At 41.3% G+C, this 17,355-nt stretch overlaps 1 protein-coding gene across 3 annotated transcripts in view; it reads right to left on the bottom strand.

The window, feature by feature from the left end:
• Positions 1-17,355, bottom strand: part of WWOX (WW domain containing oxidoreductase) — a 925,392-nt gene that overhangs the window by 705,790 nt on the left and 202,247 nt on the right. The window lies entirely within an intron of this gene.

Genomic DNA, 17,355 nt, shown 5'->3' with positions numbered 1-17,355 from the left:
GCTAATGGGGAGAAAGGTGGCCATCTAGGGGAGGGGCAAGAAGGCTCGTGCAGGCCTCCCACAGTCATACATGAGTGCATTTGTGCCTCTGTGTGTGTGCGTGTGTGTGCATGTGTGTGCATGTGTGCGAGCTGGGAAGTAGGGTAGCTATGGTCTTCCCTAGGTCAGCTCTCAGCAGAATCTAGCATAGTATCTCTACTGGTGGCATCCATATTATCATTTTTTTTTTCAGATTTTATTTATTTATTTGACAGTGAGTGGGGGAGACAGAGCACAGCACAAGCAGGGGGAACAGCAGGCAGAGGGAGAAGCAGGCTCCCCGCTGAGCAAGGAGCCCAATGTGGGGCTCGATTCTAGGACCCTGGGATCATGACCTGAGCCGAAGGCAGCCGCTTAACAACTGAGCCACCCAGGTGCCTGGCATCCACATTATCAATACAACACCAGCCAGAGAATCCAACTGCCAACCCAAGTGCTTCCTGCAGCAGGCAGTATTGCCAGACATCAGGGACTTTTGCCATGACTGAAACTAGAGGCCACCAAGGCCGTATATGCATCAAAGGAGAGAAAGCAAAGTCTGTGGCTAGTGTCCCCTGACCAATACCCCTCCCTTGACCTTCAAAAACCTGCTTCCATATCTCCATAATCAGGTTTCAGGAAATGCAAATGAAGTTGAGACAAGGATGTACACGGCCACAAACAGGCAGGCTTCCTATAGAAATCAGCCACCTAACCTCCGATTGGGCCAACTGCCCAACCCATGTCGCACAACCGTATGGGAACTTCTGTGGACATGGGATAGGCTTTCAAAGAGCACCTCTTTGCCCCACTGCTCTGCCCCTGTTTCTGCTGCATTCAGAGCACTGGACACTAGGTTTAGGGTAACGAGATGTACAATGAACTAGAGCCGCACAATGCTTCCTCCCACCCTGACAGGGGACGGAGATTCTCCCAAATGCCCACAAATCTATGAGAAAAATCAAGCTTTTTGTAATGGAGTTCTTAATTTTCACTACTTAGATGGGTTTTACTCTTATTTTAAACAAAATGTTATTTGAACACATAAAGCATTAAGTAACACGCACTAGAAAAATATGTATACATATGTGTGTATATATATGTACATATCCACATGTATACACACATACTTATGCACACAAGCACACAAGCACACACAGGAACAATGACTGAGCAAGGAAAAGCAGGTGCCTAATTGTTGAAGCAGGATGATTGGCATATGGGGGCTCATTATTATATTATCCTCTTTACTTGTGAATATATTTGAAATTTACATAACCAAAAGGTTTTTTTTCTTTAAGACAGGCCATAAAGTAAAGCACAAAAGCATGAAAAAAGAAAAACATAAATGAAATATAACTAGAAGGGAACACATCAATAATTACAAAAACATTTAAATAGTTTACATAATTTAAATAAGAACACTCTTACACTGAGTCAAAAAACAAAATCCAAATATTTATCAGTAAAGATATAACAATAAATAATTCAGAAAGATTAAGAATAAAATGCAGTAAAAAGCAAAAACAGTGGCTTGCTGAGTATTTTTAAGCATATGAAAAATAATGGTCTCTTCAAATGTTTTCCAGTTGTAATTGTTGGTTTATACGGTTTCTCAATACATCATCAAAATCAGCATCAAAATTAAACTGCAATAATGAGATTAACCAGGCTTCATAGCCATTAATGAAATAAGTGCCTGATTCCCTCTCAAAAGTCATTTGGCAATATGTGCCAAGTCTATGGGTTTCAGTTAAATAGTTGCATACCTACACACCTGACCAAAAAAGGAAAGAAAAAAAAAAAAATCAGCCGACGTTCTGTCTTATCCCTATGCCAAGCAAAAAGAGATGAGACCCTTTATCTCTGGTGGGGGTGGGGTGGGCACCAGCAACGTTTGCAAACAGATGTTTACAAACAGAAGGTAACTGATAAAAACCCAAACACAATGCTGCATTGTCTTCCATGATTCACAGATGAACCCATTGGAACCACTGCAAAGAGCCTTCCTGGAAAACATCCAGAAATTAAAAGGTGCAAACAAGCTGCCTAATACCCTTGCGTAGACTGAATTCTTATGAAGAAAATAAAGTTTATTGTCTGGAAAGAGAGAAAGCATGAGGAAAGCACTAAAGCAATGGAGGTGAACAATTAGACAGATGTTCACTTAAGGAAATAAAGAGAACAGAAGAAGCCATCACCGAGGAGTGTTACGAGAATCCTGACAAGTCGGCACCACATCAAGGGCACGGGTAAAGTGAAAGCCATCGAAACCAAGGCTATGCAACTTCCCGCTAACTGCTGACCTTGCGGAACCGGTCTGCAGGTGAGGTGGCTCTGAGCAGAGGCAAATTGCACTGCTCCTTTTAATAAGTCTTTAAGTTCTTCTTAAACATGAGCTGCAGACTGTAATTCATGAACACAAGAGTGCTGCGTTTCTCAATCTTAATAATATCCCCCCGCCCAAAAAAAGTTAAAAAAATAATAATTTTATATGCCCATGTCTTTGCACATTGGTAAATGCCCACCCCCCTTTTTTAGATCTACAAGGAATAAAGCCCAGACTCTTTCAGAAAGGCACTGGGCTGCCACCATTTCTGCCCTGATTGGCTCCAGCAGGAGGAGGAAGGACTGAAAGGTGACTACTGATTGAACAATTCCTAGTGTCAGGGCTGCTAGGCGACTGATCCTCATTGATGGATTCAGTGGACTGCGTCTTCCTCTTCCCTTGGATCCTAGGAAACCCTCAGGGACGCTTCAGCCCACATGAAGGATCTGCTCACAACTGGACAAATATCTTAGGGCCAAGATATCTGGATGGTGCTTTACCCCTTGATTTATATGATTTTCTGGGTTCTTTTTCTCTGCTGATTTTTACACATGGATCCTACCTAAGCCATCTCAAATCCTCTTTGCAAAGGGGCAATGAAGTTTGCCTAGATTGATGATTTGACAAAAAGATGGAAAAAGGAACAATTAGTTCACAGGCCGGCAGGCTGGTTGGCTGGGAAGGTTGACCACAGACATAAAGAAGGGAAAACAGGCCTTATTTTACTTAACCCTCACACAAAAGTCTTAGATGGTTTAGTTTACAAAAGAAGAAATGGAAATAAATTACCCATTCCATTTAACTTCTAAGACTGCTTTTTTTTTAAGACTGCTTTTCAATTAAGTAAAAAAAAAAAAAATTTAATCTTTTAAAGAATAAAATAAACTAAAAGCTACAGTTTTAACTTATCTCTTTTGTACACTCCTGTCCAATTCCTTTGTGGGGTTGACACTCAACCACCAACCAATCCAAACAGATCTATCCACTCTACTAGGCAGCGGGAGGATGAAAAAAGAAATTTAAGAGCCAGGCATTTTTTAAGGGACATATACATCATGGGTACTGTGGTAGGCAGGATAATGCCCCCAACCAAAGATGCCCATATCCTAACCCCTGGAACCTATGAATATTTTAGGTTACACAGCAAAATAACTAAGGCTGCAGATGGAATTAAATTTGCTAATTAGCCAACTTTACAATAGGAAGATTTCCCTGGATTATGAGGGGAGGCTCAATGTAATCACAGGGGTCCTTAAAAATAGGAGGCAGAAGAGAGAGAACTAGGGAGGTGGCAGTTTGAGAAGAACTTGACCAGCCACTGCTGACCTTGAAGACACAGGAAGAGGCCAGGGGCCAAGGAATGCAGGCAGCCTCTACAAGGGAGAAAAGGCAAAGACATGGATTCTCCCCTTGAGCCTCCAGAAAGGAATGCAGATCCACCCCCACATTGTTTTAGCCCACTGACATCCATTCTGACTTCTGACCTCTAGGCCTGTAAGATAGTAACTTTGTGCTCCTTTAAGCCACTGTGAAAATCTGGTAGAGCAGAAATAGGAAAGGAATACAGTTATACATTTTTAATGGGAGGTTTCACATTGCCAATCCAAATTCCTGGCTCTTCTTGAAAAATGAAGACAGAGAGACTAACACCCAGCCCGCTGGCTCAGGTCTTGACAATCAGGTGGGCCGAGTTGCCACTGTCCTTGGGGTAACCCCTCTGGTCCACCACAAACCCAACAGCTCTATGCTATCTCCCTGACTCCAATGCTGTGGCTGACCATAAGTTGATCTATCAGACATTTGAGTTTTGGACTCCTGGTCTAAGTTTTAGGAGATTAATAACAAACAAAGATAAGCAAAGATAAGCAGGGCTAATATTCACCAGGTATGCAGTTTAGAGCCCTCATCTGATTAGTCAGAACCCATGCCATCAAAGTCCATGAAATATTTTGAGTAGAAGCAGGATGCTTCTTGAAACGTTCCTGCTTCTCCCAACAATCTTGAAGTAGACATGCCTCTCAGCCTCGCCTAATAGCTTGTACGAAATCCCCCCGTGGGCCAGGCACAGTTTTATGGCCACAGTTTTGGCTAAACTGCTGCAGCCAGGCATCCTGCAGCTTCTTACATTTCCATAACAGCTTGACAACATGTGCTTGTTTCCCCAGAATTATTCTCACTCTTCCCAAACTCTGGTGGCTCAAAAATGTAAAGGGTTTAAAGAAAAGGTCTATGGGGTCTATACCTCAGCCTCTCCATGTTGTAATCAGGGAGCAATGTTTGTTGGACTGTGGATGGCTCCTCCTCACCCCTCCCCTTGGTATGGAGACCCTATTGATGGCAACCCTGGGGTGCTTGAAGCACATCTCTGATACTTAGATGGTATGCACAAATGCCTGAAGGCTCACTTCACACCATTTAAAAACATGAACACTTGCAAGGGGCAACCATCAGCTCAACTACCAGCTCAGCCTCCAGGATTTCTTGAGGACAATGTCTTCTTTTCCCCACATGGAACAAAGTAAGTTCAATAGAAATCGCTCCATATGGCCTGAACAGGCTTCAGAATTGGAGAGAAGAATAAAGAAGAAAACAATGTGGGGACTCAATGGACTCAGTCCACACTTCGGTCTATAAAACAAAATGGGCGTAGCTCATAACTTACAACGGAGATGCAAGTCACCGAGAATGAGGGAAGAGCAACCACAAGGAGAGAGTAGAGGCAATCCCAAATATTAGCAAGTTCTCATTCACTAATATCTTGTTCAATACATAGGTGGTGTCTTCTTAAACTATAGAAAACAAGTTCACTATCAAGCCACATCTTCTTTCCCAGTGATTTCTAAACCATAGATCCCTGAACACTGGGCAGAAGAGGTTAGCAGGGGCCTTCCCACCAAATTTGAAGAAAAAAAAAGTGCTCTGAAACACTGTAAATAACACACCCACTTGAGAGAAGCAAGCATGTATTCTGGCCAATCAGAAGCTCCAAGAGGGCGTACGGTAAAGCAACAACTTTAACTCTGCTCTAAGTAGCTTTGCCTAAACTCAACCAATCACAGAACTCATTCTTCAAATAGCATCGTTCTGTAAAATCCAAGCCCCCATCCCCACTTTCTATGTTAAAAGTTTAAACAGTCATTTGTGTTTATGTGAATTCTCCACCCTCTGATTTCGTGGGTTTCTCTCTTGAACATTCTCAATATTTTCCCGGTAGCAGCAACACATAAATTAATAATAATGACACTTCTAGTAATAATAATAATAGTGTTACTATACTACTAATGTACTAAATCAGAATTCATTGTTTTATCATTCTTTTATAGAAGAGAACATTCGGGCACAGGCACTAACAGGAAGTTCACCCCACCAGTTAAGTGGCTGAGGTGGGACTGGACCCAAGGCAGTGCCTCGGCCAAAACCAGCCTCTAACCACGTGATCCTGTCCATTCAAGGACGCCAGCCCAAGCACATTCTCAAAGGACACCCAAGTTCAGTGTGCACCAAAACATATTTCTGGACTCTAATCACAGAGATTTTAATTCAGAAACTAAAGGGTCATCAGATCCCTCAAAATCTTCTCGTAAAGAATTTTCCAGGTAATAATTCTGAAGCAGGAGCATCTCTGAAAGCACCTGGCATTTACCTCCTCGCCTTGTACTGTATGGGAATGAAGGGGCATTATTATAGGGGTGACCTTATAGACTACATCAAAAAAATCTTTTTTAAATCATTCATCCAATAAACCACATGAAAATGTGCTACACGTGATCAGCCATCAGGGAAATCCAAATCGAGACCACAATACAATACCGATTCATACCCAATAAAATGATAACAATCAAAAAGATAGACACTAACAAGTGTTGGTGAGGATGTGGAGACACTGGAACGCTCCTACGTGGCTGGTGGAAATGCAAAATGGTGCAGCTGCTGCGGAAAATGGTCTGGCAGTTTCTCAAATGGCCAAACACAGAGTTACATGTGATCCAGCAACTGCACTCCTAGGTTCTATACCCAAAAGAAAGAATAGCATACGTACACACAAAAATACAACATAGCAGCATTATTCATACTGGCCAAAAAGTGAAAACAATCTAAAAGTGCATGAACTGAATGGATAAATGCAATGCGGTATGTCCATACAATGGAATCGTATTTGACAATTAAAAAAAAAAAATGCTACAACATGGATGAATCCTGAAAACATTCTGCTACATGAAAGAAACCAAACACAAAAGGCTACATACCATGTGACTCCATTTATATGAAAAGTCCAGAATAGGCAAACCTACAGAGAGGGTTGCCTAGGGCTGAGGTGAGGGAACAGAAGGAGCCAGGGAGAGGTACCAGTTGAGAGATATGGGGTTTCTTTGGGGGATAATGAAAATGTTCTAAAAATGATTGTGGGTATGGCTGTACAACTCTGAATACACCAAAAGCTACCAAAATGCATGCTTTATATGGGTGAAGTGTACAATACATAGATTATATCTCAATAAACTAGTTTGAAAAATAATGCACCAATGTCCACACTTCAAGAATTCTCAGTAACAAATCATTTGGGACAAACATCACAGCTGCTGGAAATCTATCAGGTTACAGCTAGGACTCTGATGAGATTATGGCATGGGAAAATTATGGTATATGCATATTAAAGACTATTACCTAGCCACTGATGAGCATGCTAAGAAAGATTTATTAGCATGGAAAAAATGTTTGCAACTTATCACTAAATTCAATAAAAAGCAGGCTATAAAAAAATACACGGTGCAATCTTATTTGCCTTCAAATTGTACATAAGCAGGCATATATATTATGTGGGTATTTATATAATAAATAGAATAGTAAAAAACTCACTTCTGTGACACAGACCAAAAGGATAACAGGGGTTATTTCTGGGTATGAGACTGAGCCCAGAAAAAAAAAAAAAAAAATCAATAGGGCTCAAAGTTGGGATTCATTGTTTTCCGATCACTGGACTTCCAGGAATTATTTCTATACCGTATCTGTTACCCCTAGGCATTACTATTTCATCCATGACACTTGCATAGCAAGCTTATTTTCAGTCACTAGAAACAACTGCAAATTTGGGTTGGCTGATGGAAAATCTGTGAAGGGTGAAGAAATGTCAGAAGTGCATGCCACCAGGGCTCATGCCACTCCAGGACTAAGAGGGGGCAAGATCCAGCAAGATTGTGAAGGCAGCTTACAGAGCCCCGGGGGCTGTATCAGGACAATTAATGCAGTGTGATCACCTGAGCAGCTGAGCAGGATCTAGTCGGAGCAGGGGTTGGGGGAAAGAGTGACATAGGAATATAGATGCCTCCTGAAAACTATAATATCCTTATGTAAATTTTAGGCAATGGTACTGCTATAGCTTCATCTCTAGTTGTTATAGGCTCACTTGGGTCCCCCCAAATTCATATGATGAAGTCCTAACCACCACTACCTCACAAAGTGACTGTACCTGGGGGTAGGGCCTTTAAAGAGATGATTATGTTAAAATGAGCCCATTAGCATGGTCGCTACTCCAAACTGACGGGTGTCCTTTTAAGAAGACGAAGTTTGGACACAGAGAGACACCAAAGATGTGCACAAGGAGGAAAGATCATGTGGGGCCACAGCAGGGAGGTGTCTGTTTACAAGTCAAGCAGAGAGACCTCAGAAGAAACCAAACCTGCTGACAGCTTGATCTTGGACTTCTAGCTTCCAGAACTAAGACAATAAATCTCTGTTGCTTAAGCCATTCAGTCGGCAGGACTTTGTTATGGCGGCCCTAGAAAACCAATACGCCCACCTCAACCCACACCATGACCCAGACCCGGCCAGTCCTCTTTTCTCTTCTGCTGCTTCTCATGGTTTCTCTGATTTCTCTCTCTCTACTAACTCATCATTTAGCCCCATTAACTCATTACCCCACAACACACACACACACACACCAGATACAAACCTTTCTGCTGCTCTTAGATTTGGGTCATAGACCCCTGACCCTCTTTCCCAATTCTCCAATCTAGACATCAACGTATCCCTGGGTTAATTTACCGCCAGGACCCTTCTCCTATGCCCTTCCTATTGCCAACAACTTGTCCTCTGACACCACCACCTGCATCTTCTGTTAGGACAGCTCTTTGCCACCATCCTTTCCTGGATGTAAGTGACATTACAGGGGCTGCTCCAGCTGCGGGGGACCTTTCAGAGTCGGGCTTCTCTACTTAGCATCCCCTTCGGTATGGGCATAGTACATGAGGTCTCTTGGGCTTGTGCCTAGCTAAATGAAACACAGCTACAGCACCGAAGCAAAGACATTTTCAAGTGGTCTCTACACCTTAGGGGCTTCAGCCTTGTTCCCACTGCAGAGCCCTAATAACAGAACAATTTCCAAGTCTGAGTGAAACTGGACTTGAACTTTGCAGGTTAGGGGATGAAAGCAGAAAGGTATATTTTTTAAATAGAAAGTTTTATATTCCTTTAAAACTTGGACATGATTTTAAGAGAGTCTCATTCTTGTCCTGTCGGGTAAGCTTTCACACTGCTCAAAGGAATGAGACCATAATCCATTGTTTTATGGGGAATCAGCTTTTAAGATATGTACAACATTAAGGAACATTAAGGAAAGGTGGAAACTGAATTCCTTCCAGAAAAGCTTTAACAGGAGATAAGAAAAAAGACCAAAGGTTACAACTATTTCCAAAATGATAATCAGAAATTGCCAGGCCAACTGTTTAGCAGACTTGTGAATTGCAGCATGAATTATTTTTGTAGACCTTTAATAAAGTAATGCAATTAATTTCCAAGGAAGATAAAAGCGAAGAACATTTTTGGCAATCTGGAGAATACAAGTCCATTTATTCATTAGATGAGTATTTACCCAGTGTCTACTTAGCTTGGCGCTGGGAGGGACAAAGAAAGGCACAACCCCAGACAGCTTGTGAGTATGGAGGAGGTGGGAGGAGGCTGAGGAGGTGTGGGCAAAGATAAGATGATGACTTTGGGGAGGGGGAGGACAAGACAGCTTTGTGACCTTGCAGAAGATACTTGCAGGTGAATAATCGGGGAGTAACAAGCTAGACACAGATATCCAGAAGTGGGCATTACCAGTATGGGAGTCAGAATGGTGGCTGAAATTCTGGAGGTGGGTGTGATCTCCAGGGGAAAGAGAACAGGCAAAGAGAAAAAATTAAAACCAGAATTGGGAGGGACACTGAATTTAAATGGTGGGAGAAGAAAATGGAGCCAGCAGTGAGTGGGTGGAAATAATTAAAAAGGCAAGTGTGAGTAGAGATGCAGCATGATTGTGAAGATGGTGGCACAACTGTGAAAATACACTAAAAACCATTCAGTGGGTCAATCATAGGGTATGTGACTTATATCTCAATAAAGTTGTTGCCCTCGGGGAGAGAAGATATGGCCAATGAGCAAACTTTTGGTGTTCAACATCATTAGTCATCATTAGTGATTTATTATACAAAATAAAACCACAATATACCACTAAATACCCAAATAGAAAATTAAAAAGACTGACAATATCAAGCATTATTCAGAATGCAAAGGAACTGGCATCTGCCAAGAACGTGAAATGGTCCGACACACTGGGAAAAGGCTGACCAGACTCTGAAATGTTAAACATAGCAGTACTATTGATAACCTTGTTCTATGACAGGGAATTATCCCAAAAGAACTACAGACATATGTCTGCACAAAGATGTGTGTGAGTGTGTGTGTGTATTCACAGTGGTTTTATTCAAATTCATAGCCAAGCACAACTGAAACATTGGAAACAACCCAAAAGTTTATCAGTGGGTAATTAGATAAACAAAATGTGGGGCATTCAAACAATGGAATACTACTCAGCCCTGAAAAACAAGCTACCAATAAATGCAACAGCATAGGTGAATCACAAACTCATAATGTTGAGTGAAAGAAGCCAGATGCAGCATATATACTGCATGATTTCACTTATATAAAATTCTAGAAAATGCAAATTAATCAACAGGACAAAAAATAGACAGGTGATTTCCTAGAGCCAGCACTTATCTGGACTCTACAGTGACATGGATAGCAAGATAGCCCAAGAAATCTTTGTGGGTGATGGCAACGGTCTATTCCTTGATTGTAGTGATAGTTTCATGGGTATGTGTTATCTGTCAAAACTCACTAAGTTGTATGTTTTAAATGGGTGCAGTTTATTATATATAAATTATACCCCAGCAAAGTTGATAAAACCTAACCAGGCAAGCAAGCAAGCAAAAGGCATGTGGCAAATGCCTCAACTTTTTCCTTTAAAAATTATCAAAGTGACAGCCAGGGGCTCCTGGGTGGCTCAGTTGATTAAACGTCTACCTTCAGCTCAGGTCATGATCCCAGGGTCCTGAGATCAAGCCCTACACCGGGCTCCCTGCTCTGTGGAAGCCTGCTTTTTCTCCCTCTCCCTCTACCCCTCCCCTGCTTATGCACTTGCTCTCTCTCTCTCTCTCTCTCTCTCAAATAAATATAATCTTTTGAAAAAATAAAAATTATTAAAGTGACATCCAAATGGCCCACTCAGCTTTCAGAATTAATAAAAACATTATTAATGGCTACCTTAACTGAGTGCCTACCTATACCACGAACTATATAAGGGACTTCCATACATTATCTCATTTAATTCCAGCATTCCCATAAGGTTAAAATACCCCATTTGCAGTTGAGGAATATAATGTCCAGGAGGTTGGCTTCCTTGAGATTCCACGGGAGTTCTGGGGCTCTGAGGTCAACACTTTATAGGCTGAAACTCACTTTTTCAACTAGTTGACTGCTATGATAGCAATATGAGTGGTAACAGTGAGAGTAAACATCTATGGGGTTAACTACATGCCAGACATCTCCTAAGTACTCCAAGTGCATCACATCATGTATTTTCCACAACCACCTTGTGAGGTGAAACTATTATTAATCCCCTTTTCCACCTGGGGAAACAGGAGCTCCAAGAAGATAAGTCACTTTGCAGAGCTCCCACAGCGAGGAAGTAACAAGGTCAAGACTGCAACATGGGCAGTCTGACCCCAGAGCCCGTTTTCATCAAATCAACTCCACAGAGGTCTTAAGAAATTTTCTTTGGGGGCCCGACGTTTATCCATTATAAATAAGAAAAAAGTAAAGGAAAGTAAAGCTGCATCCGATCCAAACACCAAGTGAGCTGGGAAGCTGGGATAGGAATCCTTTTCACTCACTTACTGCTTTTCAAGCGAGTACAAAAAGCAGGTAAGTGCCCAGGATATAGGTACTCATTAAAAAGTGGGGTCCCCTTCATGCAGGCTGCATCTTCGGAAGTAGGGTAGTAGTATCCCATGCTCTGCTGATTCGCATGATAGAGTCAGATTCCTAATAATTGTAACGCCAGTAGATGCTCAGGGGCGTGGCATTTTCTATGTTCATTTGAATAGAGCCCACTAAACATTCAGTCACCTAGGCAGAAACACAGGAGAGGTTTGGGTTCATTTGGGTAATCCAATCAACCTTGCTGGAAATTACTCAAAAAAAAAAAAAAAAAGACATCATGAGCTGGGTTTATATGGCACATTTCTTTAAGCAAGTACGTTTTGATAAAAAAAATACAAAATTAATAAATGCAGATTTTAGAAAAACTAAGCAGGGAGTCCCATCACTTACCAGACCACGAAGAAATGCTCATCACCAGAAGCCCTCTGAGCACAGCATATTTATTCATCATCCTGTCAAAATACTGCCATTCATTCATAAATACAAGCCACTCTCACCTGCACCTGGCCGAGGATTCTGTTCAGTCTGGTGAAATGCACTAATTGCACACCTTCTCCCTCTGCCCTTAGGACAATCCACTTGACAGTGGCAAGGAAGAGTAATGATAGAGTTCCAGAAAAGTTCTTGATAAGGGAGGAAAAAAAGGTGGGGTGACATGGGAGGAAGAGGCATGCATGAGGGGGAAGAAAAGAGTAAGTGAAGAAGGCAAAGAGAGAAGAAAAAAGTATGGAACCGGGCACAGACTTCTCTGCTCCAACCAGCATGCTCAACGTGGTCACCATGGTCACCATCATCGCCATTCTTAGCAAAAGGAAAACTTTCAAAAGCCAAAATTAATGCCATACCAATATTAAAGCAGCTTAATCACAAACGATTTACAACAAACCACTCCTTTCTCCATTAGTTTGTTTACCAAAGAGATGCAGCTCTTTGGTCTTAAACTTTGGGAGCCAAAGGTTATATCCTGCCTAAAGTACCAATAAATAGGCCCTTAGCTGGGTGCATATCCACACACAGATCCACTAAACCCCTGTCCAGGAAGTCATGCTGCCATGTCCTGTCCCTTTAAAAATCTGCTTCCCTTCAGTACCTGCACTAGATTTGCCATTATGAAAGCTCAAGGGGGATGCACCCAAAAGCATTAAGACCCCGCTCAGGGCACTGCTTTACACAATGAGATGCGAGGAATCTGAAAACAAGGGATATACATCATCAGGTCCCACCAAAAACGGTGCCTGTTGACAGCGGGCCGTCAGTGATTGATTGAGAATTAATATGGAAATGGAAGTTTGAGAAAAATGAGGACCCGCGCACCGACCATTTAATGTGCCTAGAAGCAAGTATCCAAGGGAAGTGGCTGTGGATTATGAATTAGTTTACTCAATCAACAAGGCATCATGGGTGACAGGCAACTTGATGAAAGCTAAGGACACGCACATGAAGAGGATCCTCCACACTGAGCGTGCTCTGAGGGCACACAGAGGACACCCAGAAGGAATACAGGGTCACGAGGCCATTCTGTAGCCCAGGGTGACTTGTTTTCAGATTTCAGTTCAAACCTCAAGAATAGGAAGTGGTGGGGCTACCCCTGAAGTGCAAATGCATTCAATGAATGCAATAAAAAGCCAAAACCCAAAAACCCGGATGCTGGAAAGCAGGTAGACAACTCATAAGTGATTTAACGGACAAGAAAGCTGAGCCTTAAGCTCCGGGGGTCAGCCAAGAAGTAACACACAGAACATAGTATTCATAGCACAGAACCACCAAAGGCTCAGAAGCTGGTTGAGGCTTGTACTTCTGCAGGTTGAAGATTTCCGCCTACAACTGAGCCAGTGCTTGGTCATTTCCTAACCTCAGAGAAAATACAAGTTTATTCTCTGAAAAGTATATACACCATTGAGAACAGTGGTACTACACTGAAAACAGAGATTAGCGAAATGCTTATGTACTGAATTCTGAGACTCAGCCCTCTTCCCTCACGTGGCTCCCACAATTCTGGCAGCCAAAACTGTGTCCTCCCCAAACAGAGTACTGGAAAATTCTTCTCCAGGCAATTCAGCAAGCCAACAAGAAGAATCTAAAGATTCAAACGCAGTGATTTCTCCAACAAAGAGTCTAGCCATATCACCCATCAGTGGGATCCATAGTTAATTAGCTCTTCCCATGTGCTTAGAGTTGCCACCAATTTTTTGGGTCCTATTCTTAAGCACAAATAGACATCCACAGACAAAACACCAAGGGAAAGACTTTATCATCACAGACAGTGACCAAAACAATTAAAAGCAATTTTGAGGAGACAGAACCTATACAGAGAGAAGAAAACCTAAAGCAATTATTATTAGTATCAGATATGAGAGTAAACGTCATCCATGAAACTAGAATGCTATTAAACAACAGGGAATTTTAGGAAAATCAACCAAACACATGCAAAAAAATGTTTAGAAATTTAAGATATGCCAGCAGAAATGAAAAACTCATGGGAAAGCTAGAAGAAATCTCCTAGAAAGTAGCACCAAAGGCAAATATGAAATATAGCAGAGAAAAAATAAATATTAAACAGTCTGGGAGGTCAAAGTCCTGAGTAACTGAAGTTCTTTAAAAAGAACACAGCAAGGGGTGCCTGGGTGGCTCAGTCGGTTAAGTGTCTGCCTTTGGCCAGGTCATGATCCCAGGGTCCTGGGATCGAGTCCCGCATTGGGAAACCTGCTCAGCGGACAATCTTGCTTCACCCTCTACCTCTACCCCATGCTCGTGATTTCTCTCTCTCTCACACACGCACTCTCTCTCTCTCAAATAAATAAATAAAACCTTAAAAAAAAAAAGAAAGAAAGAAAAAAGAAAAGGAAACAGCAAGGAGCGCCTGGGTGGCTCAGTTGCTTAAGTTTCCAGTTCAGGTCATCTCAGGGTTGTGAGAAGGAGCCCTGCGACAGGCTGCACGCTGGGCATGGAGCCTGCTTAAGATTTTCTCTCTCCCTCTCCCTCTCCTCTCGCATTTGCATGCATGCTCTCTCTCTGAAAGAAAGAGAGAGAGAGAGAGAGAGGAAGGATGGAAGGAAGGAAGGGAGGAAGGGAGGGAGGGAGGGAGGGAGGGAGGGAGGGAGGGGGGGGGGAGGAAGAAAGGAAAAAAGAAACAGAAAAAGAAAAGGATGGGGTGCAATGGGGAGAAATCATCAATGAAATATTTAAAGAAAATTTCATACAATTAAAGGACATGTGTTTCAAGATTAAAAGGTTCCACTGAGTGCCTAGTACAAGGGACAAAAAACAGACTCATATCACAGCATATTATGTAAAACTGAAAAACAGTGAGGACAGAGACAGCATTCTTTTCAGGGCTTTTATTTCCTATTTGTAGAATAGCAAAGGGTGGAAGATAAGCCTTAGTATTTTTGAAAGGGAAACAGAGAAATAAAAAGATTGAAGATCAAGTGGCTTTGTACTTTCCAAGAGCAACACTAAAAGGTACAAACCATTAATGTCTTAAAACCTAGATGGATTCCAAATCTGATTCAATACCTAAACAATAAATAAAGCAAAGGAGGCAATTAAAATCTTTTGAAACACAAAATGTTCCAAAAATACATGTATGTGTATATTCCATGTTCCTTTTTCAGAAAGCTACTGGAGGAAGTGCTCCTACAAAACACTAAGCAAACCAAAACAACAGAAGACATGAAACAGGAGCTCAAACTCAGGACAAAGGTGACTGGATTTTCCAGGTTCTAGAATGTAACGGTAGCTCTAATTAGAACCACAGGAAAGCATTCTTATGCACCAGCTGTAGAGCACAACTGGCCCAAATTGCTGGTCACAAGACTCTAAGGAGAGATTTTTTTTTTTTTTCCAACATGACAACAATGGAATACTTGCTATGTTCCGACCTTTCGAAGAGATTTATGCAGTTAGATGAGAATTTGAGGTTGAACTGCTGACAGATAAATAAGAAACCAAGCAAACAAGAATATAAGTATTAACTCCAGAGAAAGGATGGTGTAGGAAAGAAAAAAGTAATCTTGGGGTGCTATTTGGCTTAGCTGTGATTACACTTTCAAGTTCACAGCAACATAAATACTAAATTGTCTGCTTTAAAAAATCATGATAGAACTCTACTGAAAGGCTGCAGAAGGCAAAAGATGCACCTTAACTCAGGGGTGTAAGGATAAAGGAAAGCCAAATTTTCTTTTTTGTTATTGAAAAAGCTCCCAGGCAGCATCTAAAATTAGAAAATCAAGAAGCAGTCATGTAAGTGTGGTGAAAGCTACACTGAAACACCAGATGAATCCATGAAAGAGCGAGCAAGAGATGAAGGTGTTAAGGAATGCTTTAATTTATTATGTAAAAGCCTAAGAGAATTTACCTGATGGAGTTCAAGTCATGTGCATGTATAATCATTACAAAAAGAAGAAAAAGAAAACAATGAAGGGAGCAGAAAGAACAAATAACAGAGCAAAATGGGGGAAAAAATGAAAGAAGAAAAGACAAAAAGGGGAAGGAATGAGGGAAGAAAGAAAAAAGTGGGAAACTTTAAGTACACAGACAATCACACATTATGCCTGAATTATGATAGAACCCAATCAGAACTTTCTGTTTTCTAGAATGGATTCATTATAAATTATGAGGGCATTATTGCCCTATGTCCAACTCAAAGAAAATATATTCTGGGAGAAAGGGGCATTTAAAAAAAAATAAATCTCTTCAATGAAAGATTCTCTGGTCCTTTATAGAAACTACAGAAGGTCTTTATAAGAATATTCTATAAGAATATTGTATGTGTTAACTCCTTTAAGGTAACAATAATAAAACAATTTAAAATAAAGTCATTTTATCCCCCATGGGCAGAAAAACACAACACAATCTTGCAGTGATAAAACTCGCTATTTTTATGACTGGGGAAAAAAAAACTTTGTCTCCACGGATGAAGCAAACGATCCAAACTCTAAGGGGCTAGAAATCCATAAGGGCACCCGTGTCTATCACTATCTGCTCACCAGGCAGTGTTAGGCAAGCAATAAAAATCGGGTTTTTCTGTGAGATTATAAATTTGTGTGCTGCTTTTCTTTTTAATTCATAGAAGTAAATTATTTAACATTTTGTTTACATAGGAGAATTCAATAATAATGAGTACACTATGTAAATTGAAAACACAGGACCTATATTATTAGCCCTCCCTCTTTTCTAGAAAGCTTTGATCTCTGTCATTTTGGATAAAAATAATTTTATATATACTTAAAATGAAAAACAAAAAACAAAAAAAAATAATAAAAATAAAACCACTGCCACCCTCATCAACTTGGTTGCTGGGTGACCTGATGTAGCTAGCATCCGGCAAGATCTCTCTGAGGGAGACCCCAGCAAGAAGTGGGAGGGCAGAGAGGGAGAAGGTGCTCCACGTACAGAGGGGGGCATTTCTAGACCAATTCTACCTTAAGGACCCGAGACTGGTGACGTGGGCCTCAGCTCCTTCCCTATGAAATGAAGAAAGGGGAAAGATGGTAGCCAAGAAACTCTAGCTTCAGGATTCAATTACAATTGCTAGAGGCATCTTGAAGTATGTGCACACCTTGTTCTGAGCACTGAGACCCTCCAGCCTGCAGTCTTAATTCTCAAAAGGACATCACTAAGGGAAATGGTGACAGGAATAGATGGAGCTTATTTTTTTTTTTAAGATTTTTTTATCTATGAGAGATATAGAATACCAGTGAGCAGGGGGATGGGCAGAAGGAGAGGGAGGAGAGAATCCTCAAGCAGAC

This window comes from Callorhinus ursinus, unplaced genomic scaffold, assembly GCF_003265705.2.
Source record: "Callorhinus ursinus isolate GAN/ISIS: 27379988/994484 unplaced genomic scaffold, GSC_fseal_2.0 scaffold46, whole genome shotgun sequence".
Classification (NCBI taxonomy): Eukaryota; Metazoa; Chordata; class Mammalia; order Carnivora; family Otariidae; genus Callorhinus; species Callorhinus ursinus.
Note: the sequence above shows the minus strand (reverse complement) of the source record. Positions and strands in the feature narration are given on the sequence as shown.